General features: G+C 36.3%; 1 protein-coding gene across 5 annotated transcripts in view; it reads right to left on the bottom strand.

Moving 5' to 3' along the window:
- Positions 1 to 1,126: 1,126 nt before the first annotated feature.
- The window catches only part of LOC149743925 (uncharacterized), a 155,690-nt gene continuing 140,967 nt past the window's right edge, over positions 1,127 to 15,849 (bottom strand). For 2 of the 5 annotated variants that reach the window (XR_016391658.1, XR_016391654.1), the window contains one exon: positions 10,527 to 15,706. The gene's annotated coding sequence lies outside the window, so the exon portion shown is untranslated. Of the gene's footprint in view, positions 1,589 to 5,210; positions 5,371 to 10,526; positions 15,707 to 15,849 lie in introns of those variants that run through there. The other 3 variants (XR_016391655.1, XR_016391656.1, XR_016391652.1) reach the window with 3 other exon arrangements.

Raw genomic sequence — 15,849 nt, forward strand, 5'->3', positions numbered from 1 at the left:
TAAATTTTGGTTTTGATTTGTCTACTATAAATAATATAGTGATAGAATTTTAAGTAGTCAGTCTAGGAAAATTTGTCTTTTAATGCAAGCTTTATATCAATTCACAATTATTATGATCCATAATATACTTCCTCTTATATCTGGTTTTCATTGAAATTCTTTTGCTTTTTCCCTTGTTTCTGCATTTTCTTGTATTCCAATTTAAAAACTTTTCTAGAAATAGTTTGCATTTTATATTTGTGGTTCTTATTTTTCTCTAACACTTAAAAATGTCTATCCTCTCTTTATAAATGGTACATGTGAAACCGAGCAGGGCCCTTTTGAGGCTCCCGGGCACGGAGGTCTCTTTTTTGTCCCCTGTTTCTTGTCGGCGAGATTCCAGCCTCCTTGACCTTCCCTGAGTTCCAAAGGGCAGATTCAAACAGTTGCTAATCAAGGGAGGAGGAGCCAAAAAACCACTTGAGGCAAGATTAAAGGGAGCAGAGAAGCTCATCTAGATTAGGAGACCCGCCACTGAGACCCTGCACACACCCTAATCTTGTCAGCAACCCCACCCTTGGGAAGCATTGTTATAAAACTCCTTATCAAATCCTCCTGGGTGGGGACACACAGTTTTTTGAGGCAGAAGCCCCCTGTGTCCCCCTTTGCCTGGCAAAGTTATAAAGCTATCCTCTTCTATCTCATCCAAAGCTCTGTCTCCGAGGTTCGATTCGGCACTGGTGTACAGAGAAGCTGAGCTTTCGACATCACAGGTAACTGAAATGGCCGTATCTAAATGTAAAACAACTTTAACTGCAGCATAAACATCTATGTATATATCCCTGGTAAAACAAAAAAATAACAAAAATATCACTATGCATAACTTCTCCTATAACATAGCAATACATTTTGCATGGAATTTCTTGATCCTTCTCCCCTCCCTACCTCTAAACCCAAGGATTGGTCCTACCATCTAAAATATCTCTTCTTGTTTATAAGTTTTTATATATACAAACAAAAACAGCAAACAACATGAACGTTCTTAAATGGTAAAAATGCTGAATAAATGATAGTACATATAAATACAGAAATATTACCGTTTTTATATGTGACTTGTATGTCCGTCCTCACATTATATCTTGATTGATGTTTAAGTGGGAGATGCGGGTTTCAGAGTACTGTGCATAGTTTGCTTCCATTCTTTATAGAAGTAAACAGCAAACACATCTACATATGTGTTTGTGTGTATGTATGTTTTCGTATGGGTGCGTGGTATTGAAGACGAATCCAGCCTCTGTACCCTGACACCGAATTGAATCTCAGAGACAGAGTTTTGGGTGAAGTAGAAAAGAATGGCTTTATTACTTTGCCAGGCAAAGGGGGACACAGCGGTATAATGTCCTCAAAACTGTGTGTCCAAAAAGGGAGGGGGGGTTGTGAAGAGTCTTATAGTCAAGGGGGCAGGGTTGCTGATAAGGATCGGGCTGTGCATTCCTTCAATCCAAATATCATCTGGCGTCAGGTGGTGATGGGCAAACTGTTACCTTCTCTGGAATGAAGAGTGCTTCGTCAAGTAGTTAACATCTTCCATTTGGTGAGGGTTTTAGTTCTGCAGAAGAGCTCAAAGGTATTGTTATGAATATCCTTTGCGGGGGTGGGGGGGGGACCAGGACCCTGCCCTCAAGGCTGTACTATTGTTTCTAGACTGCTCCTCCCTTGTCTCTGCATTCCCCACCCCTCTCCTGATTAGCAACTGTTTGAACCTGGCCTTTGGAACTCAGAGAAGGGGATACAGAAAGGCTTTTGTACCCAGGAGCCCCATAGGGTCCTGCTGGGTTTCAGTATCTTTTTAAATTCATGAGGAAAGATGTAATAAGTTATATATAAAAAAAAAAAACTCATTGCTTGAAGGAGCTAGAAAATGTTTCATGTCTGTGATTGCATTGAACTTGTATTATTTTGCAATACAAATATTTAGTACTTAAATTGCATTACATTCCAAAGTAGTGTTGTCAAAAAGTATTTATGTTTTAGTCAGTTTTCTCCAGAAAAACAGAGCCTGCAGCAGATATAAAGATATGCAGAGAGAATTTTTTTATGAAGGTGACGTGATTATGGAGGCCGAGAAGTTCCGCGATCTGCAGTTGGCTTGCTGGAGGCCCAGAACACTGGTGACGTAGTTCCTCTTCAAACCCAAAGCCTAAGTGGAGGGGAGCCAATGGCGTAGGTCCCAGTCTGAGTCTGAAGGCCTGAGAACCGAAATCATTGATATCTAAGGGCAGAAGAGGTTGCATATGCACTTATTTTAAATTCCTACGCTCCCTTAAAGAAAAGTTTCATATTCATATTTTGCAGGAATGCTATCTTCTCAAACATTACTAAGCATATTTATTAAGTTATTTGTGTTTATTTTTCCATTAATTTCTTTCCTTAATAGATAGTTCTTTCATTAGCTCCAGCCAGTGTTCCTCTTCTATGTTCCCCTCAGATATTTGGTCATTATGGAATTTTCTGTGTAAATTTATAACAGTAGTTAGCATTGATCAATAGTAGTTGTTTAAGTGGCTTCTTTTTATTCACTCAGCACAACACTAAATATTTTTCTTTTCCAAACAGCAGATGCACTTTTACTTTATGTGATTTCTAGCTGTGGTTGTAATTATGAACTTGAGTCTGGTCTGGTTTTTCTGTTGAACAGGAAGAAATAGCCTTTTCTATGGTGATGACCAGAAGTTTTCCTCAGCACACCTCTCAGCTTCTCCTTCCAGCTTCAACACTCTGGGAACCTGCCATACTTGATCTCTTTGAAGAGGTATTCTGGGACAAATCCTCTAGATACAGCAAATGTTAAGAGGTAACTGGCACAGAATTAACAGCTTTCATACTTGGCTACAAGACAGTCTTCTCTAGTTTCCCATATATTTCTTGACCTGATGCATTTAAGGACGTTTGAAATCACATTATTTTGAAGTGTCTTAATTTTGCTTATATTGGGTTGTGGAAGTTTCAGATTAGTTTTATGCTCTCAAGGCAATCTGATCTTATTGGCTCTGTATCCTTCAGAAATAACTGAATAATTGATTCTTACTAGGGACTTCTCTTGGTTTTTCAGGACCTCCAAGTCTTTAACTGTTTATTTACTATATTTTGTGATTTCTATAATCTCAATGGGATTTTTGAAGGAAGAAGAGAGTAAAACATGGCCTTAGTCAGCCATTTTGAAACCCCAAGTCTCTCTTTTTTTTTAGGTAATATTATCACAGTGAGGGAACAGAAAAAACAGTTAACAATCAGAGTTTAATACAGAGTACGGTTCTATGAGTTATACATGGACATATAAACAGCAGTTGAAATCTAATCCCTATTAGAAGGAAATGCACATTCTTAAATGTGATTATTTTAACTTCATTATGATTAATTTTAATAAAATTACATACAGTTTTCTGGAATCCAGTTTATCATTAATTAAAATGAAAGGTATGATTAATACATCCACATTAAAAGTGTTTTTAAAAATTAAGCAAGAAAAAATACACTAATAAAGTAAATGTGAATTTTATTAGTAAATAAGGAAAGTTAATTGGTTTGAAATAATTAGAAATAGACATATCCTAGATTTAAATTGGGTGTAGAATAGAAATTCCACAGAGAATGTAACTTTAATTCAAAAGGTAATACAGTGAGTTTTACAAATCATAACTTGAGTGTGGGTGGAAAATCACCTCAGTTTCTTTTTTTGTTTTTGTTCTTTTTTTGCGGTACACGGGCCTCTCACTGTTGTGGCCTCTCCCGTTGCGGAGCACAGGCTCTGGACGCGCAGGCTCAGCGGCCATGGCTCACGGGCCCAGCCGCTCCGTGGCATGTGGGATCTTCCAAGACTAGGGCACGAACCTGTGTCCCCTGCATCAGCAGGCGGGCTCTCAACCACTGCGCCACCAGGGAAGCCCTCGGTTTCTTTTTAAAGTGTGCATTCCTGGTCCTCATTTCCAAATATCCTAATGAGATTCACAAGAAACTAAATTCCTAAGAATCCCCAGGTAATTCTAATGAGAGACATTGTTCCAAGAGAGTATGTACTCATTTTACCACTCAATAAAAGAGCTCAACAGAAATAGTTAATCAGATTTGATAATGCTGCAGCAATGCTAACTATGAGAGTAATAATAACAATTACAAGAGCAAACAAATTAATAGCTTTATAGGTGTCAGTCTGCTATGAACTTTCTTTTAATGGTTTCTACTAATCCTTATAAAAATCTGGGTTCCTACAAATTAAGTTTATACTTCTGATAAAGAATTTAGTCTAAGAAAAGAGAAGCTATTTGTCTATGTCCTGTAAGTAGCAAGCATCAGCACTCTCTGACAGCAGAGACTTCTCCCATAATCCTCCCTGCTAGACACTTCTATTTAAAATCATAATTTTAATAGTGCAAGTTGAAAACAACATATATTTATATAATTACTATGTACCATGTTAATGTATCACATGACTAATAGAAAGACACCTTTCTGATGTTGATTCTTCCCATACAAGAACAAGGTATTTACTTACTTCCATTAGTCATATCTTTTTTGAAGACTCTCCATAATGCTTCACTATTTTATCTATTGAATTTCTAAAATGTATTGAATGAGTTATTTCTAAATATGTAAATTTTTGTTCTATTGCAACAGAGTTTTTTTTTTCTTTCTATGATGTTTCTTATCAATTTTTATTAAGAGAAGTAATTTTGATATATGATTAGATCACCAATTTAACACATTGCTTATTTTAATTTTTTGTTACATTACTAAAATTTTCTAGGTAATGTATCTGTAAATTGTTAAAATTTTATACCACTTATGCCTCTCATATAATCATATGATAATTGAAAAAATGTATATTAATCAAGAACTGTGTCAAGCACTGCATTGAGTGTTGGAGTGAAAAAAACAAAAAGCAAAACCTTGCTTCATTAAACTTACAATTTACTGGTAATCTCAGGCATTTGCAAATAATCATACAGAAATATAATTCCAAATTGGATAGGTTCCATTAAGAAAATACAGAAAGATTTTTTTTCAATAAATTTATTATTTTATTTATTTATTTTTGGCTGCATTGGGTATTCGTTGCTGCACACAGGCTTTCTCTAGTTGCACGCAGGCTTTCTGTAGTTGTGGCGAGCGGGGACTACTCTTTGTTGCGGTGCGAGGGCTTCTCATTGCAGTGGCTTCTCTTGTTGTGGAGCACAGGCTCTAGGAACGTGGGCTTCAGTAGTTGTGGCTTGCGGGCTCTAGAACGCAGGCTCAGTAGTTGTGGTCCACAGGTTTATTTGCTCCACATGTGGGATCTTCCCGAACCAGGGCTCAAACCCGTGTCCCCTGTATTGGCAGGCAGACTCTTAACCACTGCGCCACCAGGGAAGCCCAAGAAAATACAGAAAGCTTTTAATGTATGCCACGGGGCATGTGATTAGCAGTTCAGATTTTAGAGAAATGCTGCAGTTAACGAGAAGTGTTACGGAATATTATTTTACATGGGTGGCACTATTTGAAAGCTCCAGGCATGAGGGAAAACAGGGCACAGTGGAGAGCCTAAGGCCTGGTGACTGAGGCAGAGACCACAAAGGGGAATGAGACAGGAGGGTGTATTACCTACTGCTGTGTAAGAAATTACCTAATTTTAATGGTTTCTAACAATAAAAATGTATTTTCTAACAGTTTTTGGGAGTCAGGGATCAGAGTGTGACTTAGTTAAGTGCCTTTGTCTAACATCAATGCTGAAATTATAGTCCATAGGCCACCTGGGGCTCTGGTCACACCTATAGACTCAAAGTGAGGAGGGATAAATCCAGTTACAAGTCCATTCATGTGGTTGTTGGCAAGTCTCTGTCCCTCGACACATGAGCCTCCTACAGGGCTGCTCGACAAGGTGGCCTAACATGGTGATCAAATCCTAGAAAGCATGAGAGAAAGCAGCCAAGATGGAAGCCAGTCTTTTTACAGCCTAATCTTGGAAATGACAAGTCACCCCTTCTGCTATTCTATGTTACAAAGGACTCCATAAGTCCAGCCTCCACCACCCACAGCCCCTCCCTCCGCGACCCACACCACCACACACACACATGCACACTCCATCCTTCCGATCTTCTCCATCTCACTGTCTATTGTTTCTGTTCCCAGGGTGACCATAAGCTGTGGCTGAACCATAAAAATCTTCACGTACGCACAAGCTGACAGTGCTTTGCAAAACGCCCATACTGTGCCCCTCTTACTCCCTGTCTGTAGACTTCTTTGTTTGAGCCGTTACAGGACCTCTTTTGGCACGTTCCTTTGCACAACCTGAAAGTATGTGGGAGTTAATGTCCCAAGGGATGAACTTTGAACAGTAGGATTCAGTAATTTGTGGGTAAATTCAGTCCTATTTATCCCTTCCAATAGAAGGACCCAAAATGAAGCTAGTATGGATTTTTGAGAGTAATCATGGTATTCTGCAATTTGTCTTACTTAGTAGTAGGCAGTTCAATGATCTATACTTGTATCATCTCTCCCTTCCTCCTTGCCACTTTGTCTTTCACTTCTGCTCCCTAGAAATGAACATAACTCCTCTGCCTCAGGCTCAGCTTTCTGGAAAGACTAAGCTACCAGTTTGTACTTAGAATGCTAATCTTCAAGGTGGAATTTCGGAACTGAATTTTACCCTCAACTGAAAGCAATAAGAACACCATGTAACAGCACAATCACTAAAGATTTTATGTGTCATTTGGATGAGATATAGGTGGACGGTGAAGAGTTCAGATTTATAATGTCTAAGGCACTTGAGCAGTGTGACAGCAAAAAATAATTATAAGAACTGTGAAGTGGGTTGGTTTTTTATAAACTGCTAACCATAAGAATGTACTGTAAACCGTTGTTATTTTTAACCCAAATTTTAGTATAAAAATATGTGACCTTCAAAAATTAGAAGTTTGCATTCCTATATCCCTTACCTAGAGTTTCCAGGTTTCATTATTTGCTATATATCCTTTATCTCTCACCCTCGGTCTACCTAAACATACACTCACAACAATACACATTTTGATTACATATTTATCAATTATTTAAAACTAAGCTTCTGATACTTCACACAAATATTTTAGCTTGTATTTCATTTTTTTTAAAGATATTTTATCTAATTGTAATGTAATTATCACATCCAGAAAATTTAAGCCTGATATACAAAATGTTCTTTAATATTTATGTCACGTGTTCAATATAACAATTTTCCCCAAATATGCCACTGAATATTTTTCTAGTTGTTTTTATTTCTTAGTTCTTATCCAAGATCTAATAAAAGATCACATATTGAATTTTCTGGTCATCTAGAACAACCCATATTCCTTTTATTTTTATAACACGTTTTCACAGTTGTGACTGAGAATTTTCTTCACTTACTTCCAAATACCAGGAATGAACTTGACTAAGGGCTCCAAATCCACCACTCTGAAATCCAACTCTGTGATAACACTGAGGTCACAGGCTATCTACCGGACTCCTCTTAGAGCCGATGTTGCCAGTAACAATGTCCCTTTATTTTCCATTCTTGATATTGAAATTTTTCATTCTTATAGGAAGCTCTTCTCCCTTTTTTCTTGGTCACTGTAACTAGAAGTTTGTCGATTTTATTGAACTTTTCAAAGAATATGCTTTTATTTGCATTGATTTTTTTTAATTTTTCTATTTTCAATTTCATTAATTTCTTCTCCATTCTTTATTACTTCTTTCTACTTGCTTTGGGTTTAGTTTTCTCTATTTTTCTTTAAAAATTTCTTAAGATGGGGCTTCCCTGGTGGCGCAGTGGTTGAGAGTCTGCCTGCCGATGCAGGGGACACGGGTTCGTGCCCCGGTCCGGGAAGATCCCACATGCCGCGGAGCGGCTGGGCCCGTGAGCCATGGCCACTGAGCCTGCGCGTCCAGAGCCTGTGCTCCGCAACGGGAGAGGCCACAACAGTGAGAGGCCCGCGTAACACACACACACACACACAAAATTTCTTAAGATGAAAAATTAAATTATTGATCTGAGTCATTTCTTCTTTCCTAATATAAGTATTCAATACTATAAATGACCCTGAGAGCACTGCTATAGCTGTATCCCTCATATTTTGATGTGTTGTATTTTTATCTGTATTTCATAGACTATTTTTTCATTGGTTTTAGACTTCCCCTTTAACCCTGGGTTATTTAGAAATGGGATGTTTAATATCTAAAGATTTGAGAATTTTTTAGATTTATTCCTGTTTGACTTATAGCTAAATTCTATTATGCTATTAAAATGTAGCTATGATTTCTACTCTTTTAAATTGTTTGAGATATTTTTATTGGCTTATTATATGGTCTATCTTGTTGAATATTCATATGTCTTTGAAAATAATGTGTATTCTACTGTTGGGTGAATTGTTCTATAAATGTCAATTAGGACTACTTGGTTGATAGTGTTCAAATCTTCTATACTCTTACTGTCTTTCTGCCTATTTGTTCTATCAGTTACTGGGAAAGGATTTTTGATGTCTCAATTATAATTTTAGAACTGCCAACTTGTTTTACTAACTTCCATTTTTGTCTCATTTATTTTGATGCTCTGTTATCAGTAATATATATATATATTTATGGTCATTATGTCTTATTGGAGAATTGACCCTTAATGAAGATATACTGTCCCATTTTATTCTGGATAGTATTCCTTGTTCCGAAGCTGGCTTTTTCTGATATTAACATAGCTATTCAAGGTTTTGGGGGATATTTTCATGGCATATCTTTCTCCATCTTTTTACTTTTAACTTATCTTTATCAGTATATATTAACTGCATTTCTAATAGACACAGTAGAATTGGATCTTGCTGTCTGATCCAATCTGACAATTGCGTTCTTAAGAAAGTTATATTTAAGCCATTCATAAGTAACGTGATTATGGATATCGTTGGATAAAAACTTTACTAAATTGCTAGCTGTTTTGTATTTATTTAATTTATTATATACTCTTGCTTTGCCTTCTTTTGCATTAAATAAACATTATATAGTATATCATTTTACCTCCACTATTGACTTATTACTTATACATCTCTTATAAAGTTTGTAGTAATTTCCTGCTAATTTAAAATATACATTGTTATATTTTTAATGAATATACCTTTAATTAATCAGGCTGTACCCTCAAATGATTGTTTCACCTATCATATAAGCTCGTTAAAACTGGCCTTAATATACCCTAAGGCCAGTAGTGTCACTGTTCTTTCTGATTAAAGCTTTTGTCTTGTGGTGGAAATAAAGAGGAAGCATCAGGATGCATATACTTGTCCCACCCACATGACTGTGTTCCCCTCTCCAGTCTGTATCACCATAGGCACTTCTTAGTAGATTTTTCAGACCCTTTGCTGTGAGAGGCCAATGGGGTTCATGAAAGAGTCCTTCAGGGCATGCAGACTCCTCCAGTTTCTTCAGTGCAGTGTTGTTTCACATGGCATTGCCAGCCTGCAATCATCCTTCTTCAAGTGTCTGCTCTTCTAGCATCCTACCAATTCTGTTTTGTTTTGTGTTGTTTTAAGAACGTGTTTTTTTCTGTATATAGCAGTACTATTGTATTATTTGGAACATTAGTCTTCTCTTAGACGTCACTTTCTAAGAAAGACAACTTCACATCTGACTCTGACAAACTGTAAATTCTTAAGTATGTATTACCTGTTTGAATTGTCACATAATAGTAAATGTTACACTGAAAATATTTTATGATGAAAGACCTTTGGAATAAAATACCCTTGGAATATTGTAAACAAAGTTTTAACATATTAAACAGGGAACTTTTTAAACAGAAGTACTTAGTAAGTTTCTCACAACTTGACATAACCTTAAATACATACCTTACTTAGAATGATTGCTTCTATCATAGAACAGTCCTATGCTGAGATCTATACCATTATTGAAATAGCTGAAAATCAATGTGTTATTGGGAGATATATAGCCAGGTGTATATTCACATTGTCAGTATGCTTTATAATAAATGCTCAAGGACTTAAAATTATTATAGCTAAGTGATTTGCCCTTGACATTCAGGGATTACTGTTATGTATTTTGATTCTTGCATTTTATATAATAGTAAGTTCATTTGGCTCAGAGCCCTAAATGTTTCCAAATGACTACAATTTTTTCAATGCCAGCAGTTTGGAAAATAATTGCTTTGAATCTCATTTTTTTTTTTTATTACCCATCATCTACACTATGCCACCCAGACAAGAGAACAGTGAAGTAAAAAAACATTGTTGATTATTTTGTTACATTACAAAGTCTTCCCATTAACGTATATTGATATGGAGTTTTTTTAAGTGCAAGGACTAAGATCACTGAAAGTACAAAATAACATGCCTTAAATTTTGTTGTTTCTGGTAGATAGGCTCTGCTATAGAAATGCTGATTTGAAGGATAGTCACAAAAAGTCACAAAACCAGATATGTAAATTTTACATGGATTAGAATATATTAGCTCAAATTTAACTTAATCCTAATTTTAGAAAAGCTACAGAACTTAACAGATAGTCAAGTTAAAAGCTTATTTATTATAATTTGTGATAAGACAAAAGATCATATATTCATACCATTCCACACTTCACAATATATAGGGCATGGAATTTCTAACACTCTTGATATCTTTGGCTTAATCCCATAAAGTTAACATTAAAAACTTCAATAGTTTTTGAGAAAGATTAACAATTTAAACAAATATTACATATGGTTTAGGATTTACTAAATGAAAATTGAAATTCCATTCTGAAATTTAGTGATTATTGATTTCTTCAATCCACATAAAATTAATTTCAGGACACCAAGGCACAGTTCAGTCAGATGAGCACAAATTTCCTTATTTTCTCTGTTCAATGTTAGACAAGAAATATTCAAATATAAACCATGCTATCTTCTGTCTGATGATAGTGTGTCAGATACAATGGTGTTCATCAACCCAGTCTATTCAGCCCCACTGTTTTCCTAGTCTTTCATCTAAGGAAAGCAATGTAGCATGGTTCCAACAATTAGATGGAAACAAGTCACTGAGTTGAGCTTTTGGGAATGTTTTGAAGAATGGTGAGGCTCCATAGGCAGGCAGTTATGCTTTTGCCCTTAGGCACTTTATGTTTTTTCCACCCTTTCTTCTTCTTTATGCTTGGAATAATGGCAGGTTGTTAGAAGATTATCAACCATACTATGAATGGGAGAATGGAATCCACATGCTAAAAATGGTGAAGCAGGAAGATAGAATGTACCTGGGCCTTCAATGGCATTGGTCAGAAGCTGCATGTTTAAGAAAAACTTATAACAGCAACAAAACAACTAAGAGAGAAGAGGAGGATGAGAGAGAATGAGAGAGAGAGAGAGAGAGACTTAGAATGAAGAATGTTCTTTTATGTTTTTCTCCCTTGTTTGTACTCTTTCTTTGAAAAAGAAAACCATCATAGGATAAAGTGCTAAAAAAATGCTCAATATTTACTTAGTTAACTTATTCAATATGCTTTCCAGAAGAAAAAAAAAATCATTACATGAAGTGGTTGACAGAACTGTAAAAATATCTCCCCAAGATTTTTTGTTTCCTAGCTGTTCAGTAAAGCACTGATACAGATACTGCTGAGAAGAGTCTTTCACATGGAATTAAGGTTACTAATCAGTTGCTTTCTATTAGGAAGGTTATCCTGGATTACCTGAGTGGACCTAATGTAATCATATGAGCCCTTAAAAGCTAAAGAGGAAGACAGAATCATCAGTCAAAGAGATGAAGCTTGAGTGACTTGAGGCATGAAAGGGACTTGACCCACTCTTGTTGGTTTGAAGATGGAGGAATGGGGCCAGGAGCCAAGGAAGGCTAGCAGCCTCTAGAAGCTGAGAAAGATCCCTGATGTCTAGCCAACCGGCAATACCAGCAAGAAAACAGGGACCTTAGCCCTACAACCACAAGGAAGTGAATCCTGCCAATCACTCACACAAGCCAGGATGTGGATTCTGCCTTAAAGCATCAAGAAAGGAACACAGCCATGTAGACACCTTGATTTTAGCCTTCTGAGACCCAAGGAAGCCAGACTTCAGACTGTGAAGGCACTGTGAGATAATGCCTGTGTTAAGTCTCTGAATTTGTGGCAATTTGTTATGGCAACATTATGAAACTAATAATCATAGTAATACAAGAGAACCTGTTTAGAACATTTGCAAAAAATGTCTTGACATATTAACCTTTCAAAAATTACTTTCATCAAATTATAAGGCACAGATCAGAGATCAAAACCCTGAAAAATTACTACTAAGAACTCAGTGTTTTAGTGGAGGCAGGGAAGTAAGGATCATGAGATGCAATCAGGGTAGATAGTGTGTGGCTCTGTGGATGGTCCTTTGTGATTGAGCTTCCAATTGGAAGTTTGAAAAATAAATGCCAAAAAACTACACTACTCCAGAGTTTCCACTAGTGTCAGTTTCTAAAAAATCTTACATGAATTACTATAATTTCAACAAAACATTGATTTTACTAACATTTTATATTGTTGTAACTCTAAGATTTGAACAATAATGTTTACTGTGAAATATAGGAAATTTATAATTATGTGTTTTTAAATTTTTTGCATGTAAAAAGTAGGTTGATTGAGACTATGCAATCCCATCTATTCACTCTTTTTGTGATTATACTGAAGTGCCATTCTCTTCAGAAAAGAAAAAAATATAGAGAGCTCAACTGAAATGAAAGGATTATAGTAGTATGAATTACTCATTCATGTTAGTGATATATTCAATCAATCCAAAATATTAATTGAATAACCATTATATCCAATGATTTTTATACATAAATTTACCTACATTGCCACAACACAATGCATATTTTGAATGCATTTAAATTATTTTACACACGTACACAAAATAAGACTGCTGATGATTAAATTTCACCTCGAAGTATCTTATTAGGTGATTAAATAGTAGGTGGCACAGAGTACAGTGAATAGTACCAACTATTATTTCATCACTCACTTATAATAAGAAAACATTGAATAGAGAGTCAGCGTTGTATTTATCTGAGTTTCCCAAGCAAACAACAAAATACCTAATACGTAGGAAAATAAAAATGCTGTTGGAGTGAACTGTATGTTAATAGTTACACTATTTAAGCAAGAACATGACCAAGGATAAATGTATAACTGAATAGTTATGTTCTGTCATTTTGATAAAAAATTTCAAAATAACACTAAAAAATCAAGTTTTATTCTCAATTATTTGCTATCTTTCATTCTCTAAACAAATATTACATGAGTACTTGCCATGTAGCAAGTATCCAAGACATTTAGGGAATGGAAACGAGCAAAGAGAGTCTCTGGCTTTAAGAATTTCCTGGACATGTTAGAATGTTTGCCACATGCAATACCTGAAGATGTTTATTAGAGCTTTATTCGGCATGCAGCAAAGGGCAGAGGAGAAAGTGTTTAACTCAAGGTAAGTTGTTTATCTGCTGGGGGAAAATCAGTGAAATAGCTGAGAAAAACTGTCATGTGATATTATGGTTTAGTTATTCTGAAATGGGAAATAAAAGAATATTTTATACAGAAATATTAAATTATTTTATGGTGTGCAAATTAAATTCTTTGCATTGAGGTTTTGTAAAATGGCAATGTTAATCATGAACTTAAGAAAAAATATAGGTGAAAAAAGAGAAATGAGTTATATTTTTCAGGATTGGGCTGAGGGGAATATATTCCAGGCAGTGGCAACGGAAGATGCAACTTGCAGGGCTGTGAAAACTCATGGAACTTTTGAATGATGACAGGGAATTCAGAGCCAGAGCAGAGAGGTCTTGTAGGCAGACAGGGATGAGTCTGAGAAGCAAGCAGGAGTAAGATCAAAAAAGTTCTCAAATATATTGCCAACAATTATTTGACTTCAAGCTAGGCTCTGGGAACTCAATGACAGATGTGAATTGCAGAGGAATGACCATATTTCCATTTCAGAACAATCACACTGGCAACAATGTGGAGAGTCAGAAGGGAGGCCAGAATGTGAGCACTCAAATGAAGAAAAAATGAGCATGAGCCCAATGCCAGCAGAAATAGGGTGGAGGAGAGGGCTTCAAGATAGGTTTAGGACGTAGAGTCTGTAAGACTTTCTGATTGATCTGAAATGAAGGGGAGGAACTGCCAAAGGAAGATTCAAGGACCACCCCAATTTACTGGTTAGCAAAACTTAACTTATCACACATACTTGTGATAACTATAAACTGAGATTTAAAAAAATCTTATTTATACTTGAATTTCAGAGTTAACCTAAACATTTCCTAATAAAACTTGCCTATAATTATGATTCCTTCTATTTTTTTCCTAATACTCAAAAGCAGTGATTTTACATTTCATGTAATCATGGTATAAGTGGCATGAGAAATACTAATTGCAGAATATTTACTTCAATAAGCCTTTTTCTCATGTGTTTGAATATTTCAAAACATAGTTTGTGACATTAAAGAAAAAATAAAAAAGATATAGTTAATTCTAAAAGGCACCATGAAATGCAAAAGTGCAACCTATACTTAAAAAAACATTAAAACATTGAGTATTTGTCCACATACATTGCCCATTGATTTGCAGCAGCAGTAATTCATGTAAAAGCTATCATGTAATATACATGAGGCTGCTTTTCTACAACCTTGCAGAAAGGATACTTGGAAGTATCCTTTTGTACCAAAACTGGAATCATTTTTCTGATGATACGGTAAAGTAAGGTGAAGCTTTACATTTCATGAGTAGTCAGTAAATGTAGGTGGGTGAAATCATTTATTCCTTTCAAACAGATCACAAAATGTGTTATTCTTGATGATTTCCAACAATATTATAAGTCCTTGAAGTAGCACATGTATTTGCAGAAAAAAATAATATACACATAAGCAAAGCAGGGTGAAAGAAATAAAAATTTACCCATGATCCCAATAGCGATTATATATATATTTGAAAGAGAGAGAGAGAGGATGCTAGCTAACTGACTAGGTAATCAGACTCCCTAAGCAAAGTCTACCATTACAGGGATTCTAGGAATCTAGGGGTGGGCAGGAATATAGTGATTCTAGTACGTCATAGTGCTTAGTCACTGGGGAAGCAGTCTGGCAAGAACACATTGGCCAATCTTGGGGCAGCTGGAGGCTGTCAACCAGCTATCCTTCCTGCAGAAGTCTTCCTTGAATAGAGATGTAAGCAAGACACCTCCCATCCATCCCTTGCTTCATACAGATTCTCTTCTCTGTGCATGAGGTTTGGAAAACAGCTCCTTCATCATTTTCTTTTTAAGCTTTGTATATGCATTTTTCTTTTGAACCAGAATCATTTTTTTAATTAATTTTTTTTTAATTTTTGGCCGTGTCCAGTCTTTGTTGCTGTGTGCAGGCTTTCTCTAGATGCGGCGAGTGGGGGCTGCTCTTCATTGTGATGAGCGGGCTTCTCATTGCAGTGGCTTCTCTTGTTGTGGAGCACAGACTCTAGGCACACGGACTTCAGTAGTTGAGGCATGAGGGCTCAGTAGCTGTCGCTCACGGGCTCTAGAGTGCAGGCTCAGTAGTTGTGGCACACGGGCTTAGTTGCTCCGCGGCACGTGGGATCTTTCCGGACCAGGGCTCAAACCCGTTTACCCTGAATTGGCTGGCAGATTCTTAACCACTGTGCCACCAGGGAAGTCCCTCCTCGGTAGTTCTTGTCCGTGTTTCTGAGGAGAAACTTATGAGAGGTTAGTGAGAAGAGGTACAGACACCATTGCTGCAGGTAGGTTCAGGGTACCATTAATACTCATCCTCTCCCTCCTCAAACACCTATACTAACTTCCTCCTACCCTTAATTATTACCACAGGATTTGGTAGCTT

The sequence above is a fragment of the Delphinapterus leucas genome, unplaced genomic scaffold (assembly GCF_059928025.1).
Source record: "Delphinapterus leucas isolate spDelLeu-1000000601 "Yukka" unplaced genomic scaffold, BTC_Dleu_Yukka2 spDelLeu_asBTCV2_sq52, whole genome shotgun sequence".
Lineage (NCBI taxonomy): Eukaryota > Metazoa > Chordata > Mammalia > Artiodactyla > Monodontidae > Delphinapterus > Delphinapterus leucas.